The sequence below is a fragment of the Crocuta crocuta genome, unplaced genomic scaffold (genome assembly GCF_008692635.1).
Source record: "Crocuta crocuta isolate KB4526 unplaced genomic scaffold, BGI_CrCroc_1.0 scaffold290, whole genome shotgun sequence".
In the NCBI taxonomy this organism is placed as follows: domain Eukaryota; kingdom Metazoa; phylum Chordata; class Mammalia; order Carnivora; family Hyaenidae; genus Crocuta; species Crocuta crocuta.
In genome coordinates, this window is record NW_027527429.1 from 2,169,807 (window position 1) to 2,181,282 (window position 11,476).

The 11,476-nt window shown below is 52.1% G+C and overlaps 2 long non-coding RNA genes across 2 annotated transcripts; one reads left to right on the top strand and one right to left on the bottom strand.

Annotated features, from left to right (window-relative positions):
• Positions 1-8,012: 8,012 nt before the first annotated feature.
• LOC144227127 (uncharacterized) lies at positions 8,013-9,255 on the bottom strand. Its single transcript, XR_013333856.1, has 2 exons — positions 8,957-9,255; positions 8,013-8,171 (listed from the first exon to the last, which is right to left on the bottom strand). It is a non-coding gene; the product is annotated as an uncharacterized LOC144227127 (long non-coding RNA).
• A 1,098-nt stretch (positions 9,256-10,353) lies between these two features.
• On the top strand, positions 10,354-11,028 carry LOC144227131 (uncharacterized). Its single transcript, XR_013333857.1, has 2 exons — positions 10,354-10,475; positions 10,647-11,028. It is a non-coding gene; the product is annotated as an uncharacterized LOC144227131 (long non-coding RNA).
• The last annotated feature ends 448 nt before the right edge of the window (positions 11,029-11,476 follow it).

Genomic DNA, 11,476 nt, shown 5'->3' on the forward strand with positions numbered 1-11,476 from the left:
CTGGTGATCTGCAGCAGAACACTTTCTGGAAGTCAGGTCTAAGAATCTATCACCTGCCTACACTACAGCAATACCACGGGCTCGGCAGAGGCACATGTTGGCAAAGGACTGAGACTTCTGCCAAGACGCACGTCCCCATAGGCAAGGGTCTCCTTTAAAAATGGCCTGGAAGGGGCACCTGGGTGGCTCAGGCGGTTAAGCGTCCGACTTTGGCTCAGATCACGATCTCACAGTTCGTGGGTTCGAGCCCCGCGTCGGGCTCTGTGCTGACAGCTCAGAGCCTGGAGCTGCTTCCCATCCTGTGTCTCCCTCTCTCTCTGCCCCTCCCCCGCTCACCCTCTGTCTCTTTCTCTCTCAAAAATAAATAAACGTTAAACAATGTTTTTTTAATGGCCTTAAAAATGTCCCCCTGAAAAATCACTCAGAAGCGCCTGTGACGAGGCTCAGTGATAATGGATCTACCACGGTGCATCTAACGTTTCAACACCTCCTCGCCCTGTGTGTGGTGGCCGGGTGCCCGCCCTCCTTCCACCTCTCTTCTGTTCCTTCTGGAACGGCAGGACACGGCAAGCCAAGATGACCTTCCTCAGACCTCAGCGGGCCGGCCTGCAGGAGCGCCCTGGCGGCGGGGTGGGGGGAGGGCCGTCCACCCTGCCCTGTCCTTCAGGCCGGTGCTGGCTGTGTTTGTCTTTGCTCAGCTGTGCAGTGTGCGGCCTCCAGACATCTAGGGTTAGGGCGTGAGCATCAGTTTTCAGGAGGGAGCACAGCAGGAGTGGCCGTGCCGTGGCAGCAGCCCGGGATTCCGGGATAGTTCTAGAACCACTGCCTTCTGGGTGCTGTGAGGCAGGAGCCCTGTGCTAGGGCACAATCTGGAAGTGAGCTCTGCCCTGAGCCTGCCTGCTCAGCTCCATGGCAGGCTTAGCATGGCCTCTGATAAGTCACTTTCTGTTTGGACCAGCCAGTGCGGGCCGTCCGCTACCAAGGAGCCCCTCCTGAGCCCCTGGCCTCAGACTGGGGTCTGGAAGGGACACACAAGGGCCCCCTCCGGGATGTGCTGCTTCCTGACACCACTAACGCTCACTTGTAACATGGACCCACATTGGCCTTTGACACACTTGGATGCCTTTAACATCAAATTAAAGTTGTTCTTGCAACAAACTCCTATTATGAGTTTTTTGACTTGGGATCTATACCAAATTTCAGTAAAACACCACGGTGGAAATAAATGGCATCGACAGAAAGGGAGAGAGAGAACGGGGTGTCGGGGCCGGGGACACAAGCCAGGCTCTTCTGCATAAACTTTGTTTTATAAATTTGACTTTGGAATCATACAGATGTTTTACATAGTTATAAAAAATTTAATCAAAATGGAAAAAAAAATTTTTTTTAATCCCTAAAAGTCAAAAGCAGAATCAGACAACGTACCTGATTTCGCGTCATCTCTGCGGCTTCTGCAGCCACAGGAATCATTGAAGGCGGCAGTAACCACTGTGATTTGACTCTTCAGCCCTAGTAGGATACACTCTGCAAAGGCAAGAAGGACTTCAACTGTGCCCAGCATTCAGGTTTCTAGTAACAATACTGCTGTTGTCATTCTGAAACTGTGAGCTAACATGTCACTTCACCTCACGTGTTTCTGTCTGGGGATCAAGATCTCCAGCCTACAGGAAATGTGATGCAAATATGAAAGGAAACAAATTAGTCAAGACCTTCTCATTCTAAACTCGTTGGAAATACCAGTATGAGCTCATGATATATTTTCTCTTCAACGGCGTATTTCCTGGCCCTGACCACTAGAAAGACCTAGAAAGGTTGATCCATCCCGGGGCAATGAGAACCATGAGTGCTCAGATGGTGTTCTCTCTGGAGGAGATGGCCAACTTCCGGCCTGGGGAAAACATGTGCGAGATGAGCCGGGAGATGTGCTTTCTCCTGGGCCAGAAAGCACAGACGCGGCCAGTGAGTGCTGAGTGGCCGCAGGACTCGGGAACGCATCGAAAGATGCCTCCCTTGGCCAGAGATGGTGCCAGGTAAGCAGTAAGAACAAGAACGTACAAAGGGTAGAACGCGGGCAATGGTAAAAATCCCCGAGTGTGTAATGTTTGTCAGATACAAAACTTACTGGTATTCCTCTACTGGTGACGGGGAACAGAGTCATGATTCTGGAAACTGGGAAGTGAAGGAAGGAGGCAGCACCGAGCCAGCCTGCCTTCTTCCCAGAGTACACTTCAAAGTAGCCGAAGAGCCGATGAGCCAGGGGCTTGCTCCACAGGTGTCCTCCAGGCAATCAATGCGGCTGGAAGGTACTATGACATCATCAGTCTGTGTGTGCGTGTGTGTAGGTGAGGCCCTGTGTGTGTGTGTGTGAGGCCCTGTGCAGGTGTGTGTGTGTGTGTGTGTGTGTGTGTGTGAGAGAGAGAGAGAGAGGCCCTGTGCGGGTGTGCATGTGTGTGTGTGTGTATGAGAGAGAGAGGCGCTGTGCGGGTGTGCATGTGTGCACGCTGGTCAAGGAGCCTGTCCTCATTCGTGGACTTACTTCAGGATGATCAGATGGGGGCCCAGTCAAATTTGGGGAGGACCCCAGGATTTGTCAGTGTTTCTTTGTGACTGACACCGTCTCCGGAGAGGCGTTCTTCTACCCGCTGCCCGGGAACATCAGCCTGGGCCCCAGCGGCCTGGTGCGCAGGGACGGGAAAGGCCCAGGCGAGCGCTGGCCGTCCAGAATGTGGATTTTCTCACCTTGGCCCTGTTTTCAGGGCGGGCCCTCCCATTTCTCGCTTCTCAGCACCCCCGGCAGCCCCGTCTGAACCCCGCCTGGCTCGCGTTCTCCAGGGGCGCATCCAGCTCCATCCAGGGTTGTGGAGAAGGCTTGCACCTGGCCTCTTGGGATAGGGGAGGGGACCCAGGAGATGCATCTGCTCTTGACATTGGCTGAGAGATGAGGGTGCTTCCGAATGGGGCTCAGCCAGCTTGCCCTCAGGGCTGCGCCCTCCACCTGTGCTCTGGCCTCCTGGCCTCCGTGGTCCACTCAGTCTGTCGCCGCTCCAGACACCTTCCACCTGCCCAGACCTGCCCTCTGCGGACTCCTGTTTTCTTTGCGAGCTGGGTTCTCGCCCTTTCTGTTCCTTTAGCGCGATTTAGAGGGATCGAAGGGAGGGACCAGAAATAAGGCACATGTGCAAGCTTCGCTTTCAACTGGAAATTGCTTGAGATCATGGTTTAGAAGCTGAAATGCAGGTGCAGTGAGCAGGGGGCAGCTTGGCTCTCACCCTGCAGNAAGTGAAGGAAGGAGGCAGCACCGAGCCAGCCTGCCTTCTTCCCAGAGTACACTTCAAAGTAGCCGAAGAGCCGATGAGCCAGGGGCTTGCTCCACAGGTGTCCTCCAGGCAATCAATGCAGCTGGAAGGTACTATGACATCATCAGTCTGTGTGTGTGTGTGTGTGTGTGTGTGTGTGTAGGTGAGGCCCTGTGTGTGTGTGTGTGAGGCCCTGTGCAGGTGTGTGTGTGTGTGTGTGTGTGTGAGAGAGAGAGAGAGGCCCTGTGCGGGTGTGCATGTGTGTGTGTGTGTATGAGAGAGAGAGGCCCTGTGCGGGTGTGCATGTGTGCACGCTGGTCAAGGAGCCTGTCCTCATTCGTGGACTTACTTCAGGATGATCAGATGGGGGCCCAGTCAAATTTGGGGAGGACCCCAGGATTTGTCAGTGTTTCTTTGTGACTGACACCGTCTCCGGAGAGGCGTTCTTCTACCCGCTGCCCGGGAACATCAGCCTGGGCCCCAGCGGCCTGGTACGCAGGGACGGGAAAGGCCCAGGCGAGCGCTGGCCGTCCAGAATGTGGATTTTCTCACCTTGGCCCTGTTTTCAGGGCGGGCCCTCCCATTTCTCGCTTCTCAGCACCCCCGGCAGCCCCGTCTGAACCCCGCCTGGCTCGCGTTCTCCAGGGGCGCATCCAGCTCCATCCAGGGTTGTGGAGAAGGCTTGCACCTGGCCTCTTGGGATAGGGGAGGGGACCCAGGAGATGCATCTGCTCTTGACATTGGCTGAGAGATGAGGGTGCTTCCGAATGGGGCTCAGCCAGCTTGCCCTCAGGGCTGCGCCCTCCACCTGTGCTCTGGCCTCCTGGCCTCCGTGGTCCACTCAGTCTGTCGCCGCTCCAGACACCTTCCACCTGCCCAGACCTGCCCTCTGCGGACTCCTGTTTTCTTTGCGAGCTGGGTTCTCGCCCTTTCTGTTCCTTTAGCGCGATTTAGAGGGATCGAAGGGAGGGACCAGAAATAAGGCACATGTGCAAGCTTCGCTTTCAACTGGAAATTGCTTGAGATCATGGTTTAGAAGCTGAAATGCAGGTGCAGTGAGCAGGGGGCAGCTTGGCTCTCACCCTGCAGGGCTCCAGGGGACCTTGGTGGCCGGGATGCCCCGTGCCGCCCTCTGTCTCCGCAGCTCTGATGGGCAGCTATTCCCTGCGCATCCTTCAGGGTAGGAGAGCCGGTGGCGTGCAGCGGGCTGGGGCCAGAGTGAAACCCCACCCGGTGACCCTGTGAAAGCTAGCCTCCCCCTCCCCCATTCTGTTCCAGCGACAGGCGCTCGTGGGCCCAGGGATGCTGGGTCCCCCCCGCCCTAGCTGCCTCCCGGTTCCGTCAGAAGTCTTGGGTCTGTGTGGATTTTGGGGTGCTCACCCGCTGTTCTAGCAGTGTCCGGATTTCCTTTCGCTTACCGTTAACTCACGAATCGGAAGGCATGCTGTCTACCCCCCAACTGCCTGCAATGCAACCAAAAAATGCAAGTCCTGATTGTCCAAATGGAAACCTCGTTTCCATCGTTCACCATAATGTGAATTGAAGTTTGCTCAAATAGTTTCGTTCTCACAGTCCCACCCTGCTTGTTTTTAATCTTCAGCTTTGTCGTTCACACCTCGCCCACTGTGTCCCCAGCCTCTCCTCCACAAACTTCACACTTTCGGATAGAGCCCAGCAGAGGCTGTTGACTGATGGGTGGAAAGAAAATAGGACTCATGGTGGTGGGCTCCCCACGAGTAAGGGTGTCCGGAGACAGGCACCTCGTGGTGCACTGTGGGGAGAAATTAACTGAAGACAGGAGATTATTAATTCTGTGCCTTTAAGTTAAGTATCACTCTGTGTTTAATGTGCTGCTAAGGGTGTGGCGTAGGAGCCACATAAACAGCGAGTCGGGAGGGTAACCCTGTGAGGGACAGAGAAGGGAATGAACCAGACACGGAGAAGCCTGGGCGAGAGGGACCGGTGGCCATAGGGAGCTGGGCAAGACACCAGCAAAGGTGGAATAAGTTTACCCTAAGAGGAGGGGGAAGAACATTCAGGCAAAGGGATGAAAATGTGTCAAGACCCATAGGGGTGAAGCGCAGTGGGGTCCCCGCAATGGGCTGTCCCGGTGGCTGAGAGCTCAGGGGCTTAGTGGCCGCTACTCTCTTGGTCACAGGTGATTAAAAAATATACCCCAAACCTGCCTAAAAAGAAAGGAATCTTGTCGGTTCTCTACTTAGGAAGCTCAGGCTCAGGCTGGCTTCAGGCTTAGCTGGATCCAGGAGTTTCAGTGCTGTTGTATCTCTCTTCTCCTTCTATCCTTCAGCTCTGCTTCCCTCTGCCTGAAGCTCACCCTCTCGGTACAAGAGGGGCTCCCCTTTGTGCCCGAAGATGACAGGCACTTAGGATCATATCCCCCAGGAACAGCAGTGCTTGTTAAATACAATCTTCACTCCTGCTCCAGCGGAGAAGTCGGGCGTGGGACGCTGATGGCTGGGCTTTCCCCGTGTGTCCTGGGGCCCGGGAGCCCTAATAAACCAGCTGGGTTGTGTGCTTGCTCTCATGATGGGGTGGGACCAGAAGGGCAAGTTGGGGGGCACTGTGGGCAGGGGGGCTCCCGCCGGAAGAGACGCGAGCCCCGTGAACGAGGAGTCTCCACTGTGGTTGTGCAGAGCACGACGGGGGGAGCTTGGGTGAGGACAGGCTCCCAAGTGTCCCATAGGAGCAGCTACTGTGGTTTTGGATTTCCTCGTGGAGGCCACGCGGACCACAGCAGGGGGCTAAGGAAAGGCGTCATGACCAGCTTTGGGTTGGGGAGCCGCTGGAAGACGACAGCGGCTGAGGCCGCTGCAAAGCCCGGCCAGCCAGCCAGTGAAAGAGACACAGGAACAGGGAGCCACGGTACTCGGCAGCCCCCAGCCAAGAGCGGGGGGCCGAGAAACAGACCCAGGGAACTGAGAGACCGAGGAACGTCGGTGCCGAGGTGGCGAGGAGCAGGACGAAGGAGGGCTTAGAGGGAGATGCTGCAGGATCTGACTTCCGTTAGTGTGACTGTGAATCCCCCAAAGCCAGACTTGTAGGGCGGCCCCACACGCTCCTTCCCCCTCCTGCTGTCTATAATCATGCTTCTGTTTGGAGATATGCTAAGAATGGGAATCTAAACGCTGCTTTATCATGTAAGGAAAAACCCAACCACAACCTGGCTGTGCAAAAGGGCCGAAACAGAGCAGGATGGAGAGGAGTCAGGATCCTGCATTCTGTCGGCGAGCAGGGGATGACACCCCTTCCTCTCCGTGGGACTCAGTTTCCCCTCTTGTGAAAGGAAATGGGCTGGGTGAATGATTCCTAAGGTTTCCTTAACACAGCGACGTCCAGAAACTGAAATCTTTCTGGGAACTTGAGCTTCCTGCCGCGCTCCGATGTTTAGCGGTGTTTTAGAAGGGGGTGGGGGGGAGCTGCCAAGCCTTGGGGAGTGTGATTTTCCTTAATCTGTCTAAATAATGTGCAAGGGGGAGCCTTTGGTGACCACACATGCCCTGACCCCTCATAAAGTCCCTGCCCCGTTGCGGCCTGCTCATAAACTTTCCTGGAAAGGTCATGTGAATTTATCGTCCCCGATACTTTATAATTAGAAATTATGGTCTCTCTTGCCACATGACACTTTGGAGCTCTAGCAGATCTTAAATTAAGACGATATAAATGTTTTAAAATGTCCTTCAGAAAACTTTAAATTCGTTCGTTGAAATTTTGACTTAAGTCCCAAACACTTACCTAAATAAACATATAGTTTTGACCTTCAGTGTTTCAAGGAATAAACTTGCCGTCAAACTTGTGTGTTAAAACTCTGAGGATATCTTGAATGTAAAGCCACATGGAAGAATCCGGCTCTGGGCGTATGGTAAAGTTCTCTTTTATGGGGGTCACCAGAGCACTGGGGGGCCGGGACACAGAGCTCTCCCAAGGGACCAGGGAGAGCAAGTGGACGTCCATGTTTTAAGAAGAAAATGTGTGTGTGTATGTGTGTGTGTGCGTGTGTGATTGTGTATTCATGTGTGTGCATGTGGGAATGTGTGTGTATATGAGTGTGCTTGTGTGCGTGGGTGTATGTGTGTATATACATATGATAGTGTTTGTGCTTGTGCACGTACATGTGTGTATGCATGTGATTGTGTATTCATGTGTATGCATGTGCGAGTGACTGTGTTTGTGTGTGCATGTATGTGCGTGTGCACATATGTGCATGTGAGTGTGCTCGTTTGTGTGCCTATATGTTTGCATGTGTACATGTGAGTGTGTTCGTGTGTGTGCAATTGTGTGTGTGTGTGCATGTGTGTGTGTTTATGTGGGGGTATGGGATGAGACGTAACTTCTCTAGGCTACACATTTTTTAAAAGATTTAATTATTTCACTTGACTCCATTCTCTGACTTTCTTTATCTTCTACCAAGGAAGGTGAGTAAATAATAACCCGGGAGTCCCATGGAGGGAAATGGGGGGTGGGGGCATAGGAGGCGCGGCGGGGCTGAGAGGCCTGCCTGGTCCGGGCTCCTCTCTAGAATCCTGTCTTTCTCTCTGGCACTGATGACTTTTCCTCCCTCCTCTTCAAAATGGCTCTCTCACACCTAAGCTCCTGCGCATAGTATCTCAGCTCTGAAAATAAAGTGAAACTAGCTAGTTTATTTGTTTCACCGATTCTGTCTTCCTCCTTGAGGAAAAATTAATGAACACCAGGATCAAAGGGTGAAAGTGGCACCTTTATTTCCCTGACCCAGACAGGAACAGTCCGTGTGTCAAGTGTGTCGTATCTTCCCGGCCAGGTGATTGGTGTTGATCCTCTCCCTTGGCCAGCCAGCTCCTGACCCAGCAACTTACATCACGATCACTCCTGTTTGGGCTGTACAGAGGTTTGAAAATTCAGAGGAATAAAATGATTGCAACAATTTTCCATCTCTTAAATTATTTGTGTAAGGAATCTGAAATACCGTATTTTCTTCTAGGAAAGTTCCACAAGTAATATTCTGATATTTCACCAATAAAAATGCAAGACGTGGGAATCTTCAAATAACTGGATCTGTTTTAATGCTCAGATTTAAGGGAAATGGTCAGCCCCGTGAAAAGGAAGAGGGATCGTGGGAAAGACGAGAGAGAAGGTGAAGGAGTTGGTAACATTTAGTGAAACACAAACAAAAGCCCCTCCCCCATTTCCCATGTGATCCTGACTTCCTCTATCTCCCTCGTTTCAAGACCTAAGACAGGGAGACCCTCATCAAGTGTGTCCCATAAACTTAATCAGGGAAGAGGACATGTCCAAAGTAGGGGATAGAGGGGCCCCTGGGGGCTCATTCGGGTAAACGTCCAACTTTTGAGCAGCAGGTCATGATCTCACGGTCCGTGAGTTCAAGCCTCACGTCCGGCTCTGTGCTGACAGTTTAGAACCTGGAGCTGGTTCAGATTCTGTGTCTCCCTCTCTCTCTGCCCCTCCCCACCTCGTGCTCTCTCTCTCTCTCTCTCTCTCTCGCTCTCGCTCTCGCTCTCTCTCCCTCAAAGAATAAATAAACATTACCAGAAAAAGTTTTTTAAGTGTGGGATACAGAACTGGGTCTCAGGTAATCAACCCATTTCTCAAGGCATAATACATTTACAATAAAATGTACCCATTTTAAGTTTAGACTTTGTTACCTTTGGGCAAATGTGGAACCATCTTCACAATCAGGAACATTTCTATCACTCCAGAAAGTTCCCTGATGCCCTGTGCAGTTAATCGCGCCCCCACGCAGCCAATAACAACCACTGATCTAATTTATGTTCCTGTTTTGCTTTTTGCAGAAAGTCATAAAAATGAAGTCATGCAGGACATAGCCTTTTGTGTCTGGCTCTTCACACTTAGAACAATGCTTTTAGGGTTCACCCACATTGTTGCCTGTATCTACATCTGTTCCTTTTTATTGCAGGGTGTCCTATTATATGACACCACGATGTGTTTATCCAGCCATCAGTTGATGGAACTTCAGGTTGTTGCCAGGCTTTGGCCATTATGAACAAAGCTGCGTTCCGGTCATCGTTTGGACAGGTTTCCTTCTCCCTCAGGTAAATTTCTGGGAGCAAGATCGCAGAGTCCTGTGTAAGTGTGGGCTTCGCTTTGGGAGAAACTGCCAAACTGTTTTCCAAACGGCTGGATCATCGGCCGTGCCCCACCAGCGAGGCACAAGGTCCGCCGCAGGCGGCTACAGTCAGACAACAGAAGCTGCTACACGTTGGCGAAGACGCGGAGACGTTGGAACGCTCGTGCTCTGTGGTGGGAATGCGGGATGGCGCGGGTAGTGCGGGTGACAGTTTGGCGGCCCCTCAAGAAGTCAAATAGAGAGCGACCGTAGGATCCAGCAATCCTACCCTTGAGTACATCCGCAAAAGAACTGAAAACAGGTGTTCAGACAGAACCTTGTTCACAGATGTTCACGCGTTATTCACAACGGCCACAGTGTGGAAATAACCCAAACGGCCATGGACGGACGGTCGGATAAATAAAGCGTGGTGTAACCCTTCAGTAGAACGGTACTCGGGTCGATGAAGGAGTGAGGTACAGATTCACGCGACAACGTGGATGGACCTTGAAACGCATGACTTCGTTTTTGTGGACTGCCCAGAACGGGCAAATCCGTAGAGGCAGAAAGCATATTCGTAGTTGTCAGAGGGGGGAAGGAGGAGGTGTTATTAATTGCGTTTTTTATTTTCTTTATGTTATGATCCTTTGACGTTTGGGGACCTTGGGCAGGAAGGATTGCCCTTCCCAGAGAGTTAGCTAACTGCACACTTTTGATGTGGCAACCAAACACCCTGGATGCATTTAATCAGACTCCGGGTCTGGAAGGTGTTTCTTGCTCCGAATCAGCCCAGGGCTACTTCCTGACAGGTAGGGGCCTCCTCCATAGACGGGAGCCTGCTGAAGTCTTAAACTACTCAAGCCCAAATCTGCTCAACTTGTTACCCCGCCTCACCTTGCCTTTCCCGCAAAAACCATAATAAAGGCTCTTGCCCATGTGTCCCCCTCAGTTCTGCCTCCTGGCTGACCCTGGTGCTTCCCCCGAGGCCCTGCATGGGGCACATCCTGCCTCCTGTGTCTAAGGATCCATGAGTGTAAAGACACCTTCCTTCGCGACAATCATTTCTGTCTGTGTCCTACTGAGTAAAAAACTCCCAGGTACATTTTAGAGCGGGAGGTGGGGGAGGATTAGGAAGTGACGGTTTAGTGGAGATAGGGTTTCCACTGGAATGATAAAGGTATTCTGAAATTAGGTGGTAGAGACGGCTGCAGAACACTACGAATGCGGGAATTGTCTAACGGCAAATTTTTGTTATGTGTCTGTATTAGTCTGGCACCTCCAGAGAAACAGAACATACATATACATACGAAGATATTCGTTAGAAGAAATCGGCGACAGCACTTAGGGGGCTGAGAACTGCCACGGTCTCCCATCTACAAGCGGGAGACCAGGAAAGCTCCTGCTGTCGTTTCCGTCTGAGCCTGAAGACAGGAGGCAAAAGGAGTGAATTCCTCCCCTCCCCCACCCCTTGGTTCCGTCCAGACCCACGGCTGATGGGGCGAGGCCCACCCACATGGGGAAGAGCCATCCACTTCTCTGATCCGCCACTTCAGGTGCCAATCTCATCTGGAAGGAAACACCTGCACAGACACAGACGGACATGAACCATCAGAGTGTTTTTCACCAAGATTAAAAAAATGAAAAAACAAAGTCTGTTCCTCTGCCTCTTCGTCAGCACTTGCTACTGTCAGCCTCGTCCCTTTTAGCCATCCGAAGGTGCATCGTATTTCATTGTGCTTTTAATTAATCTTTCCATAATGACTCATCAAGTTGGCATTTTCTTCCTACCAAATGTCATTCTTACTTTGAAATAACTTTGGATCCACGTTAAGAGTTGCTCAGGGTCCCCCGTGCCTTCAGTTCCGTTTCCTCTCATCTTACAAAACCAGCGTGTGGTTGTGGAGGCCAGGAAATGGGCATCGGCACGCTTCCACGAAGTAACCAATCTAGAGCCCAGTTCGCCTGTTTTCCCGCCAGTTTTCCTTTTCTTGTCCATGATCCAGTCCTGGCTCCCACCTCGCATTTAGCCGTCAGATGTCCTTGATTTTCTCTACTCTGTATCGGTTCCTCTTTCTTTGTCTTTCCTGACTTCAACGCT